The sequence below is a fragment of the Vulpes vulpes genome, chromosome 4 (genome assembly GCF_048418805.1).
Source record: "Vulpes vulpes isolate BD-2025 chromosome 4, VulVul3, whole genome shotgun sequence".
Lineage (NCBI taxonomy): Eukaryota > Metazoa > Chordata > Mammalia > Carnivora > Canidae > Vulpes > Vulpes vulpes.
In genome coordinates, this window is record NC_132783.1 from 56,695,323 (window position 1) to 56,720,667 (window position 25,345).

At 35.9% G+C, this 25,345-nt stretch overlaps 1 protein-coding gene across 2 annotated transcripts in view; it reads right to left on the bottom strand.

Moving 5' to 3' along the window:
- Positions 1–25,345, bottom strand: part of ARHGAP24 (Rho GTPase activating protein 24) — a 735,186-nt gene that overhangs the window by 580,482 nt on the left and 129,359 nt on the right. The window contains exon 2 of one of the 2 annotated variants that reach the window (XM_072755701.1): positions 4,420–4,537. The exons of the other annotated variant lie outside the window; for it this stretch is intronic. The gene's annotated coding sequence lies outside the window, so the exon portion shown is untranslated. The remainder of the gene's footprint in view (positions 1–4,419; positions 4,538–25,345) is intronic. 2 annotated transcript variants of the gene reach the window in all.

Sequence of the window (25,345 nt, forward strand, 5' to 3'; positions counted from 1 at the left end):
GTATAAAATATATGTGTGTATACATATATATGGAATATATGTATATGTGTGTGTGTTTATATATATATATATATATATATGGACAATTACTCAGCCATAGAAACAGATGCATTTGTAACAAAATGGATGGAGCTAGAGAATATAATGCTAAGTGAAATAAGTCAATCAGAGAAAGACAAATACCTTATCATTTCACTCAAATGTGGAATTTAGAAATGAAACAAACAAAAGAGACAAACCAAGAAACAGACTCTTAACTATAGAGAACAAACTGATGGTTACCAGTGGGGACATGGGTATAAAGTGAAATAAGTAAAGGGGATTAAGAGTACACTCATTATGATAAGCAGTAATGTACAGAATTGTTGAATCATTATATTGTACACTTGGAACTAATATAATACCTTATGCTAACTATACTGGAATTAAATTTTTAATTTTTTTTAAATTTTAAAAACTTAAAATTAAAAAATATATATATAAAGCATCAAGAGACTTAGATTCTTTGACCTAACAATTGCACATATAGAATCTGGGCTAATGGAAAAAATATTTATTTACAACTATGTTCATTACAGTGTTATTTACAATATTTTTAAATATAGAAAGTGATTAAATGGTACATGCATAGGATATAATATTCAGTTACTAATGTTTTGAAAAGTAATAAACAGGGCACTTGGGTGGCTCAGTTGCTTAAGCATCCTACTTGATTTTGGTTCAGGTCATGATCTCAGGGTTGTGAAATCAAACTCCACATCAGGCTCTACACTGGGCATGGAGGCTGCTTGAAATTCTCTCTCTCTCTCCCTGTCCCTCACCCTCTGCCCCTTCTCCCCCACACTCTCTCTCTCTCTCTCTAAAATAAATAAGTAAACAAACAAACAAATAAGTAAGTAAGTAATAAACAGGAATAACTCAATGGACACCATATGCCAAGTACCACTTTAAATGTTTTGCATCTATGGACTTACTTAATCCTTATAACAGCCCTATTAGGTCTGAACTATTGTCATTCCCCATTTTATAGGTTAGTAAGCTGAGACAAAGTAAGGTTAGCCGGCCCACAATAACACAGATTGTCAGAGGTAGAGCTGAATTTTAGACTCAGAACTTAGATTTCCTGGCTATATTATCTACACATTTAGCCACCATACATATGTATCAGTTTGCTAGAACTGCCATAAAAAAGTACCACAAACTGGATGGCTTAAACAGTGATGCCTTAGAGTACTTGAGACTTGAAGTCCAAAATCAAAATGGTGGCAGAGTTGGTTTCTTCTGATACTGAGGGATAATGTGTCCATATCTCTCCCCTACCTTCTGATGGTTTGCTGCAATATTTGGTATCTCTTGGCTTGTAGAAGCTTCAGCCTGACTCCTGTCTTCATCTTCACATGGCATTCTCTTTAGGTATGTACCTGCCCAATTCCCTTTTTTATATAAAGACACCAGTCCTATTGAATGAGGGGCCCATCCTACTATATGACTTCACCTTATACATCTACAAGGACACGTTCTATTTCCAAATAAGGTCACACTCTAAGGTTGGTGTGTTGGGGGGATTTAAAACTAAGAATTTGGTAGAATATTGTTCAACCCATAACACCATCATTTCCAATCATATTAATATTCACACAATAAAATACTAAGTGAATAAAAGTGGGAAATAAGAATCTATATTTACTGTCATCCCAGTTTAAAAATACACATACTAAGAGGAAGGGCATCATAGTTCTTACTTTTTTAATCCTCAATTGTATCCAACAAAAAGTAATTGATACTATTTAATCATTTAAAATGCAGTAATGACATAAGCACATCAGAAAAGAAGTAGAAATATTTTTCTAAATTTAATAAGTTTATTTATTTTGGGTGGCCTTAAAGAGCTATGTTAGTGGTTTAAATATTCAGGTCGGGGCTACATCCTGGGCTAAAATATTAACTTCAGTGTCAATCTTCCGTACTCTATATTCTTTAAACACCATGTTTGGGTTCCATGTTCTTCTTCTCATTTTATTTTCTCCACTCTTCAAAGAATAAAAACTTGCTGCTGTGTGGCCTCAGCATATTGTCTGAAAGGGCTCTTGAGATATGACTCAAACAATCAAACAGTTTACATCTCTTACACTTGAGATGTAAAAAGTCTCCAAAGTGGGGTGAATGTACCCAAAGTGTTGTGCAAGATGATGCACCCATTTAGGATGGGAGAACAATATAAAGATTTCTCTTAGTATTTAGGTACTGATATTAACGTTTGGGTTGACACTTTGACCTCATTCAGTTTACATTCAAGTGTGTACAAGTCAGGTATGGTGCTTAGTATCCTCTGTAAAGAGTGGGACAGTCACAGACAGAAGAGTGGACAATTTGTTTCCTAGGGCTACCATAACAATTACCACAAAGTTGGTGGTTTAAAAGAACAGGAATGTATTCTTTCACAGTTCTGGAGTCCAAAATCAAGATGTCAAGGTATATCCAGGAGAGATTCCTTCCTTACCTCTTTTACCTCCTGGAGGAATTCTTGACGAGAAATTCTTGACATTCTTTGGCTTGCAGACACATTACTCCACTCTGAGCTTCTGACTCCCCGTGGCCTTCTTTCTGTCTCTTTTCTGTCTCATAAAATGCCCAATATTGAATTTATGGCTCACCTAATCCAAGTTGATCTCAACTCCAGATCCTTATCCTAATTCCATCTACAAAGACCCTTATCTGGGGTTCTGGGTAGACATATATTGGCGGTGGGAGGATCACTATTTAACCCACTAAATGGCCTTATATTGCTTCTTACTTTCAGAGTAATGAAACACCTTCCAGCATGCATGTAAATGGTTAGGTGGATTTATAGACAGTTTTAATCAAGCAAATCTTCACAAATTGACAAGTGAGTCAAAATTCTTCAGGTTAAAAAACAACAGATTTAACATAGTAAGAATCAGGCATGCCCAAGAGAAAAACAAGAAAATAGAAAGCCTGATACTTGATACTTCTTTCATCCTTTACACGAACTCTCTATCAGCCCTAGAAACTGCAATGACATAATCATACCTAACAAGAAATAGACCAAAATCTCTAAAATTTTCAAGAAGTTTATTTGAAATGTGGATTTACAGCTACTACTATTAACAATAGTATAACACTCTCATATAGTGTTCTTTGAGATTTTCTCTAATGATGGTATGAAGTTATCACAATTTTTAATGGATATTAAAATTAAACACTCAGAGCATAAAGACACAGATCCATAATTTTTTCAGTCATGTTTAAAAGTCACCTTTATTCTTCTTACTTGGTAGAAATTAGCTGAACACACACACACACACACACACACACACATACACAAGTGTGCTCACAGGCACATGCAATATAAAGACAAAATAATATGCCTTCCTATATGAGTAAATAGTACTTTTGAAAGCTATACAGAACATGCACCTGAAGACTGGAAGAAACAAGAACTAAGACAACAATGTATACATGGTGATGTTTTCTCTAAAGTTTGATGGAAGTATAGATATTTTTAATATGAGTTAATATACTGTTCTTACTAGATTCTATTTCAAAAATAAAATACATCAAAACTAACCTTTTGAAAAAAACTTTCTGTACACTGTAAAATTACAAATGTATCATAAAAGACATTGTTGACAGAAAGTTCTTTAATTTTTTAAAAAACTAGTGGTTTTCTCCCATTAAATTTACATAACATTAATGAAAACTATTTTGGCTGACATAAAGAAAAGATTATGAGGGAAAATTACAGAGATAGGGTCACATTTTTAATCCATTCACTTCATTTTACACAAGCAAGCAATGCCAGCAAAATAAAAGCAAGAAGTATACAAAGTACTCCAGGAAGTCATTGATGCAATTCATTTGTAAAAGGACCTTTAAAATACAATGGAGCTCTTTAAAATTTTTTTTTACTTAAATTCAATTTAGTTAACATATACTGTATTATTAGTTTGAGGCAGAATTCAATGATTCATCAGTTGCATACAACACCTAGTGCGCATTCCATCAAGTCCCCTCCTTAATGCCCATAATGCAGTTAACCCATCCCCTTCACCCACCTCCCCCCCCATCCCCCAGCAAGCCTCGGTTTGTTCCCTAAGTTAAGGGTCTCTTATGGTTTGCCTCCCTCTCTGTTTTCATCTTTTATTTTTCCTTCTCTTCTCCTACGTTCATCTGTTTTGTTTCTTAAATTCCACATACGAGTGAAATCATATGGTATTTGTCTTCCTGTGACTGACTTACTTCGTTAAGCATAATACCCTCTAGTTCCATCCACATTGTTGCAAACGGCAAGATTTCATTCTTTTTGATGGCTAATATCCCACTGTATAGATGAATGGATAAAGAATATGTGGTATATGTATACACACACACACACACACAACGGAGTTCTTACAATACCTCAGCAATGAGATAGGGAGTGAGCAAGAGAATCTGTGGCACAGCCCAGAGATATATTTGTTATCTTGCATCAAAGTCTTGAAAGAGTTGTTGAATGAAAGATAGATGGTACATTTTTCTGTTAAAAGAAGACAAAGGTCCTAAATTTGTTAACCTTTCCCATGGACATGTAGCACTTGGTAGTATGCCACCTAGCAGATAATTTCAGAAAATAATGATAACTATGTATTATCTGTTCCCTCAAGGTAAAGATGAAGTTTTAATAATGAGCAGTAAAAATAGGCATTTTGAAGAGGTGTTTAAATAACTGTTTTAAATGTTTCTACATTTATATGCGTTTGTTATAAAAGAGTAATATAACGTAACTTGTAGGACTTACAAAAATTCATATATGCACACTTTAAAGACTTGGGAACATTCTATAAAATACCTGATCAGTACTCCTCAAATCTGTCAATATCATCAAAACCAAGGAAAGTCTTAGAGAAAAGGAAAATTAAGTGTCACACTCTGGAGAGCCTAAGGAGTCATGTCCTATTCCTGAACAGAAAAGGGACATTAGATAAAAACAAAGGAAATCTAAAGGAAGGGTGAACTGTATATATAATACATTAACACTGGTTCATTAGTTGTGACAAATGTACCATATAGTGTAAGAATGATAACTATAGGGAAACTGGGAGTGGGCCACATAGGAATTCAGTATATTCTCTTTGCAACATTTCTGTAATCCAAACTCTTCTAAAATTAAAATTAAAGTTTATTTACAAAAACATAAGAATTTTCTAACCTGTTTATTAGTTTTCTAAAAAAGGGCTATAGTGGATCTTGGACTCCTATGTTAAATATATAAAAATGCAGCATTCCCCACGTAATTTTAGAGAAAGTTTAACAATTCATATCAAGGAATTTACTAACTTGAATTAAAACATTTGCATGACTAGTATCTGGGATGAAAATGAAAGTCATGATTTAGTAAATACCACTAACATGGCATTCCTCCCATTTGCCTCTGGATAGCTCTCTGAGGTATCTCTAACCTCTGACAGAAATTAAGAACAAATATTCAAATAAAGTGAACCAGGTCTTTGAATCTGTATGAAAAACTGTAATCCAAAAGTTTAAAAATAATACAATACACACTAAATTATTATGATGTTAGTGAGAGGAAAGGTTCTCTATAATCATTCCCTGAACAAACAACAGATAAAAAGTTGTATATAATAATCATTATATTTGATTTGCATCACATCCACCTTCATTTCTATCTCTGCATATATTGTAGAATACATATATATTACTGAGCTCCTCCAAAATCACTGATTAAAAAAGCAAAAATTTTATTAGTGTGCATACATTATAAATTCAGTCTTAATTATTGATTTTTAATAAAAACTAAAATTATTTCATTCTAAGCAAGGCAAAGCACAGGTGAAATGGCAAATTTGCTCTAAAAAGACCCACTCCTTGGCCAGCCCGGGTGGCCCAGTGGTTTAGCGCCGCCTTCAGCCCAGGGCATGATCCTGGAGACCCGGGATTAAGTCCCATGTCGGGCTCCCTGCATGGAGCCTGCTTCTTCCTCTGCCTGTGTCTCGGCCTCTCTCTCTGTGTGTGTCTCTCATGAATAAATAAATAAAATCTTTTTAAAAAAATTAAAAAAATAAAAAGACCCACTCCAGAGCACAACAGAAATGCTGACAGTGTCTGTGTTCTAGTCTCCCCCAGCATCCACAAGTATCTCCCCCTCTGAGATGTATGACTTCTGAGAAGGAAGACCACATGAGTTTTTATCCCAAGTGAGACACTTTGGAAAGTGTAAGCAGATTCTATTAATAACCATACCTGGATAATAGGTGTAAACTAGGCTTGTCTCAAACTTACTTTGAGCTAAAATGGCTTAGAAGTCACACATGAAGACTATCAAGTCAGACCCACCAGGATTCAAATTCAAACTTGATGCTCAACTAATTCTATAACCTTGGCCCACTTAAATAATTCCCTGTAACTCAGTTCTATAAAATGGGAATAATATGGATGCCTGGGTGGCTCAGTCAGTTAAGTATCTGACTTGTGATTCTGGCTCAGGTCATGATCTCATGGTTGCTAGACCTCTCTACATTCATAAAATTATTGATGGCAAAAATATTTTATGTAATTATATCTATTAATATGTACTGTGTTAGAAATTAAAATAGAAATTTTTAAAATATTTGCTCCATCCAATTAAAGAATTAAGACCTATTAAATGTCAATATTACATATTTTGTGTAAAAAATAACTGTTTTCCAAAACAAAACAAACAAAAGAAAATAGAAGCGTGGCATTGTTTTTGCAAATCTCTTTAACAGCTGGCTAAAGAGAAGATTGCTGGATCTCATATCTGCTTCTACATTCAATCTACTGTGATTTTACATGTCATGCAGCTTCTGGCAAAAGTTGTATATTCATGAGAGAATGAGAATAAAAAGGAAAGTAACATCTTAGCAATATTATGAAAATAGTTTTTAACCCATGGGCCTGCAGAAAGTGTCTTGGGCACCTTAGCATCCATTGGACCACACTTTGAAAACAATGGAATGAATGTCTGTGTATGGCTGGATGCAGGACAAAATCCAAATTAAAATCACTGGAGGAGAGAAGTTTAAAAAATCGAGAGTCTGGAGTATTAGAAATTGCCAGTAATTACAGTAGAAATTGTGTGGAGAGAATGGCAGTCTACCAAGAATCTTTAAGGTATGAATGGAGATAAAGCAGAAAAAGGGTAAGCCCTCCTGATGACAACAGAAATAGGTAGTGACTTGTATTGTCTTCCTTTGGAAGTTATTAAATTTAAACAAACCTACTAAGAGGAAGTGTTCAGCTAAGTAAAAATAAGAAAACTCATTAATTTGACTATTTATGGAGCATTAAATATGACAGTGCCAAAAAAGATCTAAGGATTAAAATGTTTTTTATTCTCTCCTTGCTGTGATTTCTGTGCATTTATATTTAATTGATAGTTATTAATTTCAATGTCTATATTGCTGGCAGAACTGGATAACGCTAGCTAGCCATGGTTTTTATTTTCTTGACACTCTATAAATCTCCTACTATGGTACAACAGGCCAATAAAATAAGCACTGCATTCCTTCAAGAAACAGTCAATAGTTTATAAAATCTAGACAGTGATTGACATGTCTGGTTTTATTCTCTGCCAGCTATTAGTAGCAAAGGTCAAAGAAGAACTATAAGTCAACTAAAACTTCAAATGAGCTTACATCTCTCTTTTTCAGACAAATGAGACCCATGCTCCCAGGAATGTGCAGCTCAGAAATCAAAACGACACATTTGGCTGAGCTACAGGAATAGAAAATTGGGAATTTCAAGTAGACCTAAATGCCACACTTAGGAAGGTTTTAAAATAAATCACATCTAAATCCCGAACCTAAATTAAAAGTCAATTACTCTTCTTCAGTTTTGGCATTTCTTAAAAAAAAAAAAAAATTAGGGCAGAAGAAGGAATAATAGGGGATTAGGCGAAGAGAACAGAATCCAGGGACCTCCTGATTTCACCAACAAAAACTTTATTTAACAGAATAGAAATGATTTGTCAAGGCGACGTTCACATTCCCAGAGTAATTAATTTTCATTCCCATCATTGAGCATGAGGAATTAGAAAGTACATGAAGCACAGAGTTATAAATGTCCCCAGGTGAAAAATAAGAAGCACTTGACAGTATTGGTATTATTTAACGCTCACTGGGCATGAGAAATGGGCCAGGCATTATCTAGAACAAGGCAGCAATGTGCCATAAAGTCCTGCACACTGCGATGGTGAGCCGAAGCCCCTTCTGTTTGATCAGAGATACTACCTGTCAATCTGGAGTAAGTAGCAATTTAAATTCTGGCCACTGTTTGGGAATGCTTTGTTACACTATTTCAATGACTAGCTACTGCCATAAAGCAAACTCAGCAACGGCTTAATTGATTATGCGCCTATTAAGGACACCTTCACTTTGATCCATGATACCTGCATTCTGTGTGCTGAAAGAAGGAGAAGGACTCAAGTCACAATTTACAAATTTGTAAGCCAATGTACCACCTCTTCTTCCCTGCCCCAACCTGCAGCATTTTGAAGGAGTGTAAAAAAGGTGTTTTATTAAGAGAAGTTGCAGAAAAGGAAGCTGATGAATTAATGTTTGTGGGTGAAGAAAGCAAAGGACATATACCCGTATTCCTTTCCCATCCCTTACATTCTTATCTGTACTGCAGAGGTGCCATGAAATCTTGGCTCTTTTTTCCTTGGCAAAATCAAGAATAGTATCTAGAGCATTATGTGCTCCTTGTTTCTGTACAACAAGACTCAGTAAATGGGAGAATGGTGAGGCGTGGCTTAGAGAACTGAGCATAAGGAAAATCAAATGATCGAGCACTAAAACCTTAAAGGAAATAATGGACTTAAATATCACTATAGGGGCTGCCTGGGTGCCTCAGTGGTTGAGTGTCTGCCTTTGGCTCAAGTCATGATCCCGAGGTCCTGGGATCGAGTCCTGCATCAGGCTCCCCACGGGGAGCCTGCTTCTCCCTCTGCCTGTGTCTCTGCCTCTCTCTGTGTGTCTCTCATAAACAAATAAACAAAATCAAATAAATAAATAAGTAAATATCACTATAGCCAGTATCATAAATCATAATCTTAATCAAGGAACAGAGAACAATGGCATCCTCTTCAGATTCCTTTCTAGGATTCCAGAGAAACACAGAGAATGCCAGATGTGTCATTTCTGTATAATCATGGGATCACCAGACAGGAAGCAGAGAATTTTCTTTCACTTCTGATACTTCTTTCCCAAGAACTAACATATTTGATCTACAGCATGGATATGTGGCACCCTGGCACAATTGAGACACCTTCTAAACAGGGCTCCAAAAGGAGCAAACGGAAAGCCCTGTCCAGTATGCTCTTTTCAGGCTGTAATACATTCTTGATGTAAATTTCTAATATCATTTTCCACTTTATTCCTCTTAACTCTTAAGACGAAGTTTTACAATTAAAGATTCACTCTAGGAAGGTTCTGTACTATTTCGTTAAAATGGCCACCCACTGATAATACATTTACAATGGGGCCCTATTTGCATTACCTTCACCACTGTTTTGATAGGCATCTATGGAACCATTTTCATACGTACATAGATTTTCAGTAATGTTCCATCCCATTTAATGTGTGTTTGTGTCAAATGATCATTAATGATTGTGCATCCCCAAGGTCAATTTATTTCATTTAAGTCAAGTTCAAAATTATACGGATTCAGTTCAGACTCTGATAAAAATGATGGTATTTTAGATGATGTTATTAATTAATAACCTAGCCCAACTTTAATTTTTTTCAGGGAAGTAGATAATATACTATGTCAACATGGACGAAAAAAGTGATGACAAGGGAAGTAATAGAGTGTAGGAAAAGATAAATACCAAAGACAATCACTCCAAGCAAATTCTCTCATCTAGAGAACTTATCCTGTGTTTAAACAAGTGATGTGTTTTGAAAATGAATTGTTTGATGTTACAGTTAAGAAAGGGGATAAGGCGGAAAGCAATTCAGCTATAGTCAGCCAGAATGTTTTTGTGTCTGGAAAGCTCTCAACATGGCATTAATAATGAGTTTTGTGGCTTTTGGAAATTTTTTCAAAGTATATTCATATCTATTATGTCATTCTCATCACTACCCCTAGGTCATTCTCATTGACCCCTATCAATGTGAGGAACAATGTGTTCAGTATTCCAAAGCAGGATCTCTCAAATTCAACACTATTGACATTTTGGGCAGGATGATTCCTTGTAGGAGATGGAGGGTGCTCTCTTGTGCATTGCAAGATTTACCAGCATTCCTGTCTTCTACCCACTAGATGGGAGTAGCACCTCCCTCCAAGGAGTAACAACCAAAAAAGGTTCCAGGCATTGCCAAATGTCCCCTTGGAGGGGATGGGGAGCAAAACTATCCCAGCAAAACAACCAAAAAAGCTTCCAGGCATTGCCAAATGTCCCCTTGGAGGGGATGGGGAGCAAAACTATCCCAAGTCAAGAACCACTGATCTAGGGACAACTTCAAAGAAGTCACACACACACACAAAAAAAGTCACATGACTCCCCTGGTCTCAGTAGCCAGGAAGAGAATTGTGGAGACTTTTACCATTTAGAGCTATAAAAAGTGGTCTGCACAATTGCTTTTAGTCATCATGCAGTTTCTAGAGCAGCAATCTTTCATCCTTTTCCGCTGGTGTCTGGAACAAGGAATTCAAGCACATTACTATAAGGTTGTTGGTACCCTAACAGTCTTCACCCATATGACCTTGTTGGGGAGGGGCATCTTCTTACATCTTGGGAGTGCTGAATGATGGGTCTAGCAAGCTGCACCATCAAAACTGGGGCTGTCATGTGTGATCATAGACGTTGCACCTTTAAAAAGATCACCTAGCTGAGATTGCAGATGAGGACTAAAAAGACAAGTAGTCAGAATCACCTAAATAGGCACAGCGTTTTTAATTATTATTGAAAGGCTGCGTGTTCCATACAGAGATTTTTGAATGGTCAATACTTAGTATTATTTCAGAATTCATGTCAGGGTAAGGGGAAGTGGTAGTACTTCTTCATAGAATAAGATAACCAACTCTTTAAAAAATTATTATTGAAATTAAAATTATTATTGAAATTAAAATTATACTCAACCTCAATTTAAAAATAATGACAATTATATATTCCTTTAAAAAATTCCTTCACGTTTTAGGTCTGTGTTTCATTCAACGCTGTAGATAGACATCCAGATATCTACATTTTGATTTTAAAATGTTTTTCCTGGGATGCCTGGGTGGCTCAGCAGTTAAACGTGTCTGCCTTCGGCCCAGGGCGTGATTCTGGGGTCCCACATGGAGCCTGCTTCTCCCTCTGCCTCTGCCTATGTTTCTGCCTCTCTCTTTCTGTGTGTCTCATGAATAAAATCTTTTTTTAAAAAGTCTTTCTTAAGGTCTCCTCTGTAGTCAACAAGCAAGAATGAGCTCTCATAAGATGTATGCTCCCTGTTTTTTAACAAGGCAAGACCTTAGCAACCAACTGACAGAAAAACTCATTCCTTAAGCAACGTCAGTGGCTCTCTGATTCTTTGTAATACTGCCCAATAAAGTAATTCCTAACAACTGTCTCTGCAACTCAGGATTTTATTCATCTTGCTTCTCCCATCAATGGCAGTGTTTGCTATATAGGGGGAAGGGTTCTTCTAATTTCAAGAAAATTCTTGACATCTTCCTAAAAATTTAAAGGAAGATAGAAATCAAGAATCTTTATATTTCTTTTACCTCTTAGCTCATTTGCTTATTTGTAAATGGCCAGAGACAAAGGTATTTACTAATCTGAATGAAAAGAAAACATGCAGGACCTTAGGAGTTCAATCAAAGACTGGGGGTATCAACAAAACAATATCTCTGTCTCTGCACAGCCCCCAGAACTACAATCAATCTGCAGATGTCTCCCTTCTCATCGAGGACTTCCAAATGGCTGTTTTTCTGTTTCTTCATGCAGACATTCACCACACTATTTACTTATTTATTCATTTATTCTTATCTGGGTGAAGCAGATTCTGCTAATTGCCCATGCAATATTCACTCTCCACTTCTTCCTCAGAAAGAGAATCCTAAATTTGTTTGGTGTGGCTAAAAAATCAGCTGACAGACATTTCCCAGCTCCCCTGAAGTAAAAATTACCATATGAATAAGTTCTGGCTAATGAGATCTAATCAAAAGTTGTGGGGTAGGACTTTCAGAAAAGCATTTTAAGACAGAACAGGGGTCTCCTGATTCTTAAAGTTCCAATCGCAAACTTGGGCAATCGGTGACCTTGAGGATAGAAGACACTGTTAAGGAAAATAGGCAGACACAAAGTTAAAGCTTAGGTTCCTATGCAGAAGAAACCATATCAGTTCCCAACTGGTAAACTTTTATACATTTTCTATTATATGCAGCTAAACCTTATCATAACTAATAGCAAGATAACACCAGGGAAAGAAGGCATACATAACCATAAAGTGTGGTGAAAACACAACTACAACTCTTCAAAGATGTCAAAGGCATGAAAAACAAAATAAGACAAAGAAGCCACCACATTTCAAGGAGAGTAAAGAGACCTGACAATTAATGTAATGTGGCTTCCTGTTTGAACTCTGCAACAGAAAAGGACATTCATGGAGCACCTGGGGGGCTCAGCCAGTTAAACATCTGCCTTCAGCTCAGGTCATGATCTCAGAGTCCTGAGATTGAGCCCTGTGTCCTGTGTGTGGGGATGGGGTGGGGGCGGGGAGTCCCCTGCTCAGTGAGGAATCTGCTTTTCCCTTTCCCTCTGCCCCTCCCCACCACTTGTGCTCTCTCCTGCCCCCAGCACTTTTTCTCTCTCAAATAAATGAATAAGATCTTAAAAAAAAAAAAAAAAAGAAAAGGACATTCATAGGAAAACTAATGAAATCCAAACAAAGTCTATAGTTTAGTTAATAATAGTATTACATCTATATTAATGTTTTAGTTTTGACACATGTTAGGCAATTGGTCATATGAGATATTAACACTGAGAAGGTTGGATGAAGGGTATATGGAAATTCTCTGTATCTTTACCACTTTTCTATAAATCTAAAATCATTCCAAAATAAAAAGGTTTTAAAAAACATGTAATTTATAGTCAAGTCTCAATTATTAGAAGTATGTTAGTAGGCTGACAGGCCAAACACAGTTTACAAGAGCAATGACAGTGCTGGGAAAAGGAACAATCAAGAAGCTGGATGGCCCTAGTCCAAAGGCGACAGAGTAAAAGTAGGACCTTTACTTATTTAGCATCCTTCTCTATAATCCTCCCTCCCCCTAGCCCAGGCACAAGATTTGCCTGCTTTTCTCCAGAACCAAGAAAACTGCATCCTAGCCCCCTGATTCACCTTGTTTAAACATGTGTCTCTTTTCACTAAATTGTACACTTTCTGAGTATAGGATAATTTCTGATTTCGTTTTGGCATCCTTAGGTCCTAATTTTTATCCTGACACGTTATCAGCACTCCATTGATGTTTAGTGAAAAAATAAGAGAATGGCTTATACTTTTCTATTAGATGAGAGAAAGTAGTGACAAGAAGAATTCATTAAATCATAGGTTTCTGACTTTGTTTTCCTCTAAATATAGTTTGAACCCTCTGATTTCATCATTATCCTTGAGTTTCTGTTTAGTGAAAAAATAAATCAAATAACGGCTTATATTTTTCTATTAGATGAGGAAAAATAGTGACAAGAAGAATTCATTAATTCATATGTTTCTGACTTTGTTTCCCTCTTAATCTAGTCTGAACCCTCTGATTTCATCATTATCCTTGAGTTTCTCTATACCTGTTCTCCTTTTATTGTTCTTTCCCTTACAAACCTCAGCTCTAGACAAATCTAAATATTCAATCTATTTCATATTCATGTTCTTAAGTACTAATGAGACTATAATTCTACAATGATAAATAGATGATGAACTCAATTTTTGAAGCAGTTGTTGCTTAGATGCCCTTTATCAGTAGCAGCAAAACAGATATTCTATTAACTTGTGGCATTTCAACTCTAGTCATTATTAACTATATTTGATATTTCTACCTGGATTGCCCTTGCACATCTGAGCTTTATCCAGTCTTCTTGGCCTTAGGAGTCAGCATAGCCCTCCCAACCTCAAAGAATTTTGCTTGACTCCTCCATCCTTAAGCGATTTGCCTCTGGGTTCTCAGGCAGACTATGAATATCATAACACTTTCCCCAGTGTTCTATAATTTATTTAGACTATGAATATCATAACACATAACACTATAATTTATTTAGACTATGAATATCATAACACTTTCCCCAGTGTTCTATAATTTATTTATGTTTTAACTTCCACAATAGAATGTAAGGCTCTTGAAGGCAATGATTTTGTATTGCTAATACCTAACACAGTGTCTAGTACATGTGTACTCAATGAATAGTCTTTTCTTTCTTTAAGATTTTGCTTATTTGAGAGAGAGAGAGCACAAGCAGAATAAGGGGCATGAGGGAGAAGCTAACTTCTTGCTGAGCAGGGAGCCTGACATGGGACTCGATCACAGGACCCCAGGATCATGACCTGAGCTGAAGGTAGATGCTTAACCGACTGAGCCACCCAGGTGCCCCTCAATAAGTATTCTTAGGAAGATAGAAATATGAAAGGAAAGAATGAAGGGTGAATGGCAAGAAGGAAGTGAGGGAAGGAAGAGGGCATTATGAAGGCACCTGGAAAATTTCTCAGAAGACAGATTCAGACAAACTTTTTTAAAAGCATAGCCCAGTCACATCTACCTCTCAATTTACTGCCAAACTTCCCATCCACACATGCCCTTCCTGTCACACCACCATTGCTATAGTCCCGATTTCTCCCCTGCTATGCTTTAAAGAACAATGTGCCAAAGGATGTGAATGTGTAGGAAATGAAGAAAATCTAAAATCTAGATGCCTTGTGTGCCTGCTTCCAACACACCTGTAGTGATATGTCATCTTCACTGAACTCTTTTTAGTTTGCCTCACAATGTCTTTCTCTGTCTTTCTCACCGATTTCCTGGGATGGAGCCAGAGGTTAATTTTAGTGATGCTTCATTGCTATGTCTAAAATTATCACTCATTGATCCCCAACCAGAATACACCCCATAGGCTTGAGTGACTTGACTCTTTTCCATCAATTTAATCATGACACCATGAGAGATTTTAAGGAGTGGCTTTTATGATTGTTTAACTTATGGGTCTTAGTATAGGATTGGTAGAGGCAAAACCTGCCAGGTTCCAATGTGTCCAGTCTTTCTCTTTCACACGATCTTCCAGTAGTTATATGCAAATAAAGCTCATGATAACTAGGTCATCAGCTCTTCCAAAAACATAGGACAGATGTTCTCAAGCTCAGAACCTTGTCTTTGTGCCCTCATTCTATACAGAGCTTAGGAAGAGGTGTAAATTGACAAACACTTTTATAAAGGTTTCCTTGGTAAAGAGGTGCTTACAATTTTTATGTCAGAATAAAAGGTGAAAGTAAAAGCCTTTGAATTACTATAGCTACAACTCATCTTAGAGGGTGCAGTTCATTGTTAGCTTATTTATGTTGAAGAAACACACAAATTCATTTTGACTAAAACTCAGTTGGCATGCATTTTGCATTTCCTTATAGGAAAAAAGTTATTGATAGACACAATAATAATACAGTTGGTTATTCAATTAATAGTCATCTTGCTGTGGAAGATTTAACTTTAATCATGATTTAAACTTCTTTTTGTTATGCTATCAATCATAATTCTATATTGCCTCCTCATTGAACTTAAGATGATGGTAGACATGCAAGTAAAGTTTTTCTGTTAATAATTGTAATGAAAAATTAGAAAACAGCAAAAGGACATTGCCAGAAAAATGGATTTAGAAGCTTTTTATAGAAGTGATAATTGAGCAAAAGGATTGATTACAAATAGTAGGAGGACAGGGCCTTGAAAACTCGCTATTGACAGAAAAAAAAAAAAGAGTGAAAAGCCAGGAACAGAGAAAGTCACCACTCATGGAAGATTTCTGGAAAACAAGGAAATTCATTGTTATTGAGGCCAAAAATGTCTTCTTTTCCAAGTATCCTTAGTGCTTGCCACAATAAGTTCTCTGTAAATGTTATCTATTTGTGTGTGTGTGTGTGTGTGTGTGTGTGTGTGTGTGTGTGTAGTTAAGTTCTCTGGAAATATTTGGTGACTGAATAAGCAACAAGATGTTAAATTAGATATTACAGCTGAAACACATTCCAAATTTAAGTACTATTAGCCGATAAAAATTAAGATTTATAAGGCTAAAACACAATAGTTTACTTCTCCCTTTCATAAAATCTAACGTGTATTCTTGATCAGTTTCTCTCTTCTAAGTGTTGCTCAAGAACTCAAACTCTTTTTATCTCATGACTCTGCCATCCTCAACATCTGTCTTCCAAGAAGTTGGAACACCTACCTGTGTTTATCTACATAAAGCTGCCAAAATAAGAAATTGGCAGAATTCATCCCCCCTCACATTCTACTCGCAAGAACCAATACCCTGAACCCACTTAAATATAAGAATAGCTGAAAAATATAACCCCTCTTGGACAACTACAGTATAAGAGAGTAAAAGTTTTTTGTGAGATGATTAATCACCTCTGAAATGAGTTAAGAGTTTAGTTGTTTGTACAATCATTCAGGTTAGACAAATTAGCTTGATTTAAAATATCATCAGAGAGACAAAAGAGATGCTATAGCTTCAAACAAAGACTTGAATGATAACTACATTCTAGGACCAGTCATACCAATTAAATGGCATAAATGAAATAATTCCTAGTCTTATCTTGTTAGTGGAGTAAAAAAAATCAGTGTCTTGACCCTGATAGATATTACCAATAAAAGTGAAATAAATTCTTCATCTTTTGAAGTAGAATTTAGACAACAATTTCAGTTCAGCCTTTAAGCTGCTTTAAGTGGCTGGTGCTTCCAGTTGGGTGGAAATATTTGCCCTGAGGCGGAAGGATGGAGTGAGAAAGAGGTACTTACTTCTACAATTAAAACATATGGCAGAACGAAGTTGTGAGAAATGGAGTACTATAGCATAAGTAATTGGCCTTCAGCTTTTGATTGCTAAGGTACTTATTTCAAAAGCCATTTATTTTGAATAAACATATTTCCAATTGATTGACACAGCTACTACAAAAACAACCAGATAAAGAACTAGGCTACCCACACCTATGAAATTGCCCTTTCAGAAAACCTTGGACAATCTAGATAAAAAATTATATCAAAACAAAAGAAAATAAAAACACAACATATCAAATATCATGAGATGCAGCAAAAACAGTTCTGACAGGAAATTTTATAGCAAAAATGTATGTATTAATAAATTAGAATAACACCAAATAAACAACCTAACTTTACACCACGAGGAATCAGAGAAAGAAGAACAAATTTTTTTTTTAAGATTTTATTTATTCATGAGAGACACAGAAAGAGGCAGAGACACAGGCAGAGAGAGAAGCAGGCTCCACGCAGGAAGCCTGATGTGGGACTTGATCCTGCGACTCTAGGATCACGCCCTGGGCCAAAGGCAGGTGCTCAACCGCTGAGCCACCTGGGCATCCCAAGAAGAACAAATTAAACCCAGACTTACCGGGACAAGGAAATAATAAGGATCAAAGTGAATACGACTGAAATAGAGACCAGAAAAACAAGAGAAAAATTAAAGAACTGTTTTTTTAACAAATTTACCAAATTTTTAAACAAATTTAATAAAATTAAGAGCTGAGGTTTTTTTTTAAGATAAGCAAAGTTGACAAACATTTAGCTAGACTAAGAAAAAAAAGAGAAGACTCAAAAAAATTATAAATGAAAAGGAGACATTCCAACTGATACTACAGTAGCATATAGCATCATAAGAGAGACTATGAACAAGTTTAAGCCAACAAGTTGGCTTCTACAGAGAAGTAACATGCATAATAGAGAATTTAAAGGAACAGTCATAAGGATACTAATCGGACTTGAGAAAAGAATAGAAGACATCAGTGAGACTCTTACCACAGGGAAAAAAAAAGAGATAAAAAATAATCAGAGATGAAGAATGCAACAAACAAAATTTGAAACAGTCTTCATGCAATGAAAACAGGCTGGAAGAATCAGAGGAACAAATTAAAGACAAAAATAATGGAAAGACAAAATAATGGAAAATAATGAAGCTGAACAAAAGAGAAAAGAATTGTGCAATGTAAGAATAGACTTAGGAAACTCAGTGACTCCATCAAGCATAAAAACATTCATATTATAGGAGTCCCAGAAGAAGAAGAGAGAGAAAAGAGGGAAGAAAATTTATTTCAAGAAATAAAAGCAGAAAACTTCCTGCTATCTAATAAGGAAACAGACATTCAGATCCAGGATGTACAGAGAACTCCCATCAAAATCAACAAAAACGGGCCAACACCAAGACATATTATAATTAAATTTGCAAAATACAGCAATAAAGAAAAACATCTTAAAAGCAGCAAGACAAAAGAAGTCCTTAAAGAGGTGTCTGGGTGGCTCAGTCAGTTGGGTGTCTGATTTTTAAGTTTGGCTCAGGTCATGATCTCAGGGTCCTGGGACTGAGCCCCACATTGGGCTCCATGGTCAGCAGGGAATATGTTTCTCTCTCTCTCTGCCCCTTCTTGTGCTTTAGTTCTCCCACTCTCTCTCTCTTTCTCTAAAATAATAATAATAATAATAACAACAACAACAACAATAAATATATCTTAACAAAAGAAGAAAAAAGAAATCCTTACAAAGGAAAACCTATGAGGTTAGCTGGAGACTTCTCAACAGAAACTTGGCAAGCCAGAAGGGAGTCGTATAATAAATTCAAAGTGCTTTAGGGGGAAAATCTGCAGCCAAGAATACTCTGACAAAGCTATCATTCAGAATAGAAGGATAGACAAAGAGTTTCCCAGGCAAACAAAAACTAAAGGAGTTCATGACTAAACCAGCCCAGCAAGAAATATTAAAGGAGATTCTAAGTGCAAAGGAGAGACCAAAACTACAAAGACAAGAAAGGATCAGAGAAAGTCTCCAGATGTAATGACAAAACAAGTAATAAAATGGCAATACATACATATGTATCAATAATTATTTTGAATGTAAATGGACTAAATATTCTAATCAAAAGACACAGAGTGTCAGAATGGATAAAAGGAAATAAGACCCATTTATATGCTGTTTACCAGAGACCCTTTTTAGACCTACAGACACTTGCAGACTGAAAGGGAAGGATTGGAGAAATATTTATCACCCAAATGGACATAAATAAAACCTGGAATAGTAATATTTATGTCAAACAAAGTAGACTTTAAAACAAAGATTGTAAAAAGAACCAAAAAGGGTATTATATAATCATAATGGGGATAATCAAACAAGAAGACATAACAATTGTAAATATTTATACCCATCATGGGAACACCCAAATATATAAAACATAACAACAAATATAAAGTAACTAATTGATAATAACACAATATTAGTAGGGGACTTTATCATCCCACTTACATCAATGGTAAATCGTCTACACAGAAAATAAACAAGTAAACAATGGCTTTGAATAAGGACCAGTTGGACTTCTCAGCTATATCCAGAACATTCCATTCTAAAACAACAGAATACATATTCTTTTCAAAGGCATATGAAACATCCTCCAGAATAGGTCACATATTAGGTCACAAAACTGGTCCCAACAAATACAAAAATATGAATTCAAAGAGATACATGCACCTCCATGTTTAGAGCAGCATTATCTACAATAGCCAAATTATGGAAAAAGCTCAAATATTCAACAACTACATGAATGGATAAAGAAGAGGTGATGGATATATATATATATATGTATATATATTACTCAGCTATAAAAAAGAATTAAATCTTGCCATTTGCAATGACATGGATAGAGCTAGAGAGTATTGTACAAAGTGAAATAGGTTAATCAGAGAAAGATAAATATCATATGACTTCACTCATATGTGGAACTTAAGAAACAAAACAAACCAGCACAAGAAAAAAGGAAGAGAGAGTCGCAAAACAAGAAACAGATTCTTAACCATAGAGAACAAACTGATGGCTACCAGAGGGGAGGTGGCTGTGATGAGATTATATACATGATGATTAAGGAGTGTATTTGTCGTGATGAGCACAGGGTGATGTATGGAAGTGTTATTCCTATATTGTACACCTGAAACTAATCTAACATTGTACATTAACTAACTGGAATTAAAATAAAAACTTTTTAAAAAAAATACGGAAATCAATTACATTCGTTTATACTAATGATGAAACATCTTAAAGAGAAATAAAGAAAACCATCCCATTCACAATAGCTTCAAAAACAACAAAATACTTATGAATAAATTTAAACAATGAATGAAAGACCTGTACAAGAAAACTACAAAACTTTGCTGAAAGAAATCAAAAGAGACACAAACAAATGGAAACACATCCCATTTCCAAGGATCAGAAGAATTAATATTTTTTAAATGACCATATTATCCAAAGCCATCTGCAGATTCGGCACAATACTTATCAAAATACCAAAGGCATTCATCATAGAAATAAAAGAAACAGTACCAACTGGGTCTCCTTTAGGTCCTGGCAACGGCAGTGTAATATGGTTCAAGATTCTGCCTGAGATCAAAGTCACAGCTGTGTGCTCGGTCATCTCTGGCACAGCCACTGCACACATCCAAAGTCCAGTAATGGGGGCAAGAAAAAAACAGTTGCCTATTATCCATATCAGTGGGGTTTGATGCAAAGAGATAGGCCTATCTCTGGAATTAATCATTACTGTGTATCAAAGGGGTTAGAGAATATCAATTAAGGAAGCCTTTTTCTGATTGATGAAGAATAACTTCATTATGTTCATCTACCCCTTCTAACAGGTTATGCAGTGTATTAATGTAGCACATAATAAAAACAACAAAGTAGCAAAATAAATAAAGAAGTAATCCTAAAATTTGTGTGAAACCTTAAAAGTCCCTGAATAGCAAAAGCAATCCTGAGAAAAAAAGCACACAGCCAGAGGTATTATGCTTTCCAGATTCGAACTATACTAGAAAGCCATAGTAATAAAAACAGTAGCACAAAAATAAAAACATTGGCCAATGGAATGGAATAGAGATCCCAGAATTAAACCCTGGCATATATGGTCAACTAATATTCAACAAGGGAGCCAAGAATACCCAATGAGGAAAGGATAGTCTCTTCAACAAATGGTACTGGGAAAACTGGAGAAACACATGCAGAACAATGATTGGACCCCTATCTCACCTCATTCATAAGAATGGACTCAAAATGGATCAAAGACTTAAACATATGACATACTACCATAAAACTCCTAGAAGAGAACATAAGAAAGAAGATCATCAATACTGGTTTTGACAATCATTTTGGGGGGTATGACACCAGAAACACAAACAACAGAAGAAAAAAATCAACAAGTGAAACTACATCAAGCTCAAAGGGTTGGCAAAGAAAAGCAAAACAAAACAAAACAAAAACAAAAACCCATACACACACAAAGAAAAAAACAACTAACAAAGTGAAAAGAAACCTACAGACTGGGAGAAAATTTTGCAAACCATATATCAAATAAGAGATTTATATCCAAAATATATAAAGAACTCAGTTAATTCAATAACAAAGGAACCGACACCTCAATTAAAAAATGAGCAGAAAACTAAATATTTCTCTAAAGAGGACACCGAGATGGCCAACAGACACATGAAAAATGCTCAGCATCACTAATCATCAGGGAAATGCAAATCAAAACCACAGTGAGATATCATCTCACACCTGTTAGAATGGCTATCGTCAAGAAGACAAGAGATTTGTGCTGGCAAGGATGTAGTGAAGGGGAACAGTTACACATTACTGGTTAAATGTAAATTGCTCCAACCACTATGGAAAACTATATGGAGGTTCCTCAAAAAACTAAAATAAGAAATGCCATATGATTCAGCAATTCCACACCTGCCTAAAGGAAATAAAAACAAGATTTTGACAAAATATATGCACTTCCATGATCATTGTAGTATTATTCACAATAGCCAAGCTATGGAAACAACCTAAATGCCCATCAATAGAATAATGGATTAAAACAAAAGTGCATGGGGTGCCTAGGTGGCTCGTTCAGTTAAGCACCTGCCTTTGGTTCAGATCATGATCTCAGGGTCCTAGGATGCAGCCCCACATGGCTCAGCAGGGAGTCAGCTTCTTCCTACTCCCTTGCCCCCCACTCATGCTCTCTCTTGCTCTCTCCCTATCAAATAAATAAATACAATCTTTTTTTAAAATGTGGTATATATGTACAATGGATATTCAGCCACGAGAATGGATGATAACCTCCCATTCACAACAACAGGGATAGGCCTTAAGCACATTATGCTTAGTGAGATAGGCAGATAGAAACACAAGTAGTGTATGATATCACCTACATATGGAATCTTAAAAAGCTACATCTGTGAAAAAACAGAGTAAAATGGCAGGTGGGGGACAAGAGTGATGTGTAAATGTTAAACTTGTAATGAGTAGTAAGTAAAGCATAGAGATCTAATGCACAGTATGATAAATGAGACAATAATATTATATAATATGTAATGTGATAAACTTCACTACATCAGCAATCATACTACAATATATATCAAAGTAGGAAAAAAATATCATTGTAAAACCCTCCCTAGCATTCACCTTTCTTAGGTAAATTTCCTAAGCAGTTTCTCTAAATAGAGTTACCCATGGTCATCTGTCTTTATTTTTACATACACAAAATATAAAATATGATCTAATTTACCTTTCATCATAATTTCTGTCTGACAGTGACCAACATGGCTGGTCAATATTTAAAATCCCAATGCTGGACAGCCCGAGTGGCTCGGTGGTTTAGCACCGCCTTCAGCCCAGGGCCTGATCTTGGAGACCCAGGATCGAGTCCCGCATCGGGCTCCCTGCATGGAGCCTGCTTCTCCCTCTGCCTGTGACTCTGCCTCTCTCTCTCTCTCTGTGTGTCTCTCATGAATAAACAAATAAAATCTTAAAAAAAAAAAGAGAAGAGAAGAAAAAAGAAATCCCAATGCTGGGACACCTGGGTGGCTAAGCATCTGTCTTTGGCTCAGAGCATGATCCCAGGGCTCAGGGGTCGAGTCCCACATCAGGCTCCCTGCAAGGAGTTTGCTTCTCCCTCAACCTGTGTCTCTGCCTCTATCTGTGTGTTTCTCATGAATAAATAAATAAAATCCTTTCAAAAAAAAGAAAAAAATGAAATCCCAATGCTTAGAGAATATCTTGCTTTCTCTGTGCTGAGAAAAGAACAGAGTGGCTGCTGATTTTACAATTTGCCCTACTAGATTTTTTCAGCTACTGTAATAGATGAGTTAAAATGTAGTTGTATCTTTTTACTCTTTTTATTCATTTGCCCTACTATGCTACAGGGCCATACCTTCTGACTTTTGGATTTCAAAGAGCCCTGAAATTTTCCCCCCAAATTTGCAAAACCAACATTTTTTCCAATTTACTTTGGACCAGTGGAACCCTTATTACTGACAGATACTGGTCTCCGTCCAGCACTAGGGGGCCACTGTTCCAGGGATCAATGTTAAAATTACAGCTATCCTGAGCATGCGATAAACTTGAAGACATCCTGGGAATAAGGCCTCAGTCTTACTAAAATCAAAAGAAAAAAAATCCAAAACTGTTCATGAACCCAGAGACTCTAAACTCTATATCCTTTTGAGCCTTTGATCTCAAAAGACAGCTAACATTAACCAACTGGCAAACTGTAAATTTTAGTGCTTCTTATAACTTGTACCATCCTCTCAGCAGGATTCTCTCATCCTTCAATTCCCAGGAGGCCCCAGACATATTGGTAAAAGAGGAAAATATCAAATAATACTTCAGGGAGACAGATATTCTGGGACATTTGGAAGCCAAAGGCAGACTTATTTTCGAGAGACACTCAGGCATCAACTCCATTTTCCACCCCAGTGAGCATTGCTAGTTCTGAGTTTGTTTCATGAACTAGGAGAACCTGATGTATTTAAATAATTCCTAAACAGGAACACGTGGATTATTTGTGTCATTAAGGAGATATAAACTTAAACAGAAAAACAATAGGGAAGTAGCAATAATTCAGCCTCTTTCCCCACACTAGCAGGATCCTAACAGTCCAGGAACATCACAAGTATAAAGATTCTAGGAGCAAGAGAAAATCTTACTAAAAATACTGTTCTTGTTTCTGCTCTGTGTAATTACTTCACTTCCTTTAATTCTATATCCTTGGCAGCAATTAGAGACATAGAGAGAAGGAGAGACAGACATAGACACACACATACACACACACACTTACAGAGAGAGAGAGAGAAAGAGAGATTTCCTTGCCATTCCATAACCCAATTTGCTACACTGCACATAACACCTCTTTAGCTATAAACTGACTGTTACATTTGTTGGCAAGTCACCAAGTTCCACAGCCATTCTCCAAAACACATGGGAAACATAATTTCTACCATTTATGGACCACCATACAGGTGTTCAGAATGCTGCTTATTTCCAGCAGAAAAACTGATAATGTGGAATTACATCATCTAATTAATTATAATCTAATCTCAACAAACCCATTAATTCCACATGTGCATAACTCCTCACTTCCACTTTAGCCTGAGGGCTGGGAAGAAGTAAAATGAACACTATTGCTGAGCTCAGGTTTCTGTGACCCGACAGCATAATGACAAGAGTCACGTGACTAAATGACCCTGTATCTATACCCCTATACACTATGCAATTTGAACAGAAAATAGCCAGCAAAATATAGTAACTATATTTGCAGATGATAAGAAAATGTAATGTCCTTAACACAATGTCCCTAGTACATGCAATCATTTTAACTATTCTACGTATGAGAAAGCACATTGTATTGATTTAAGGTAGAGTTTAAGGTAGGGTTTAAGGTAGAGTTTGTGAAATATAAAATGTGAAGTGTTACGTTTATTTAAATCTGTGACAGGTAAATTAAGCACTCTTGGTTTTGTGGCTCCTTTTAGAAACATTTATTTTAAATGATCCTTTCTTAATTTTTTAGCATAATAGGAATTGGAAGAGTGTCATCCAAGGTAATAATGAAAAGGAAGACTATGTGGTACAAAATCTGTAAAAGAAACTTGCTGAGTCAAGGGAGATGAAAAACAATGATGAACAGAAAGTGGAGTTAAATTACATTGTTGAGCCATGCACCAGGCACTGAACTCAGTGCCTTCTAAGTTTTTTCATTTTATCCTCAAAAATACTATGATTTTCTTATTATCATTCACATTGTTATAGTTGATGAAATGGATTCAAGTAG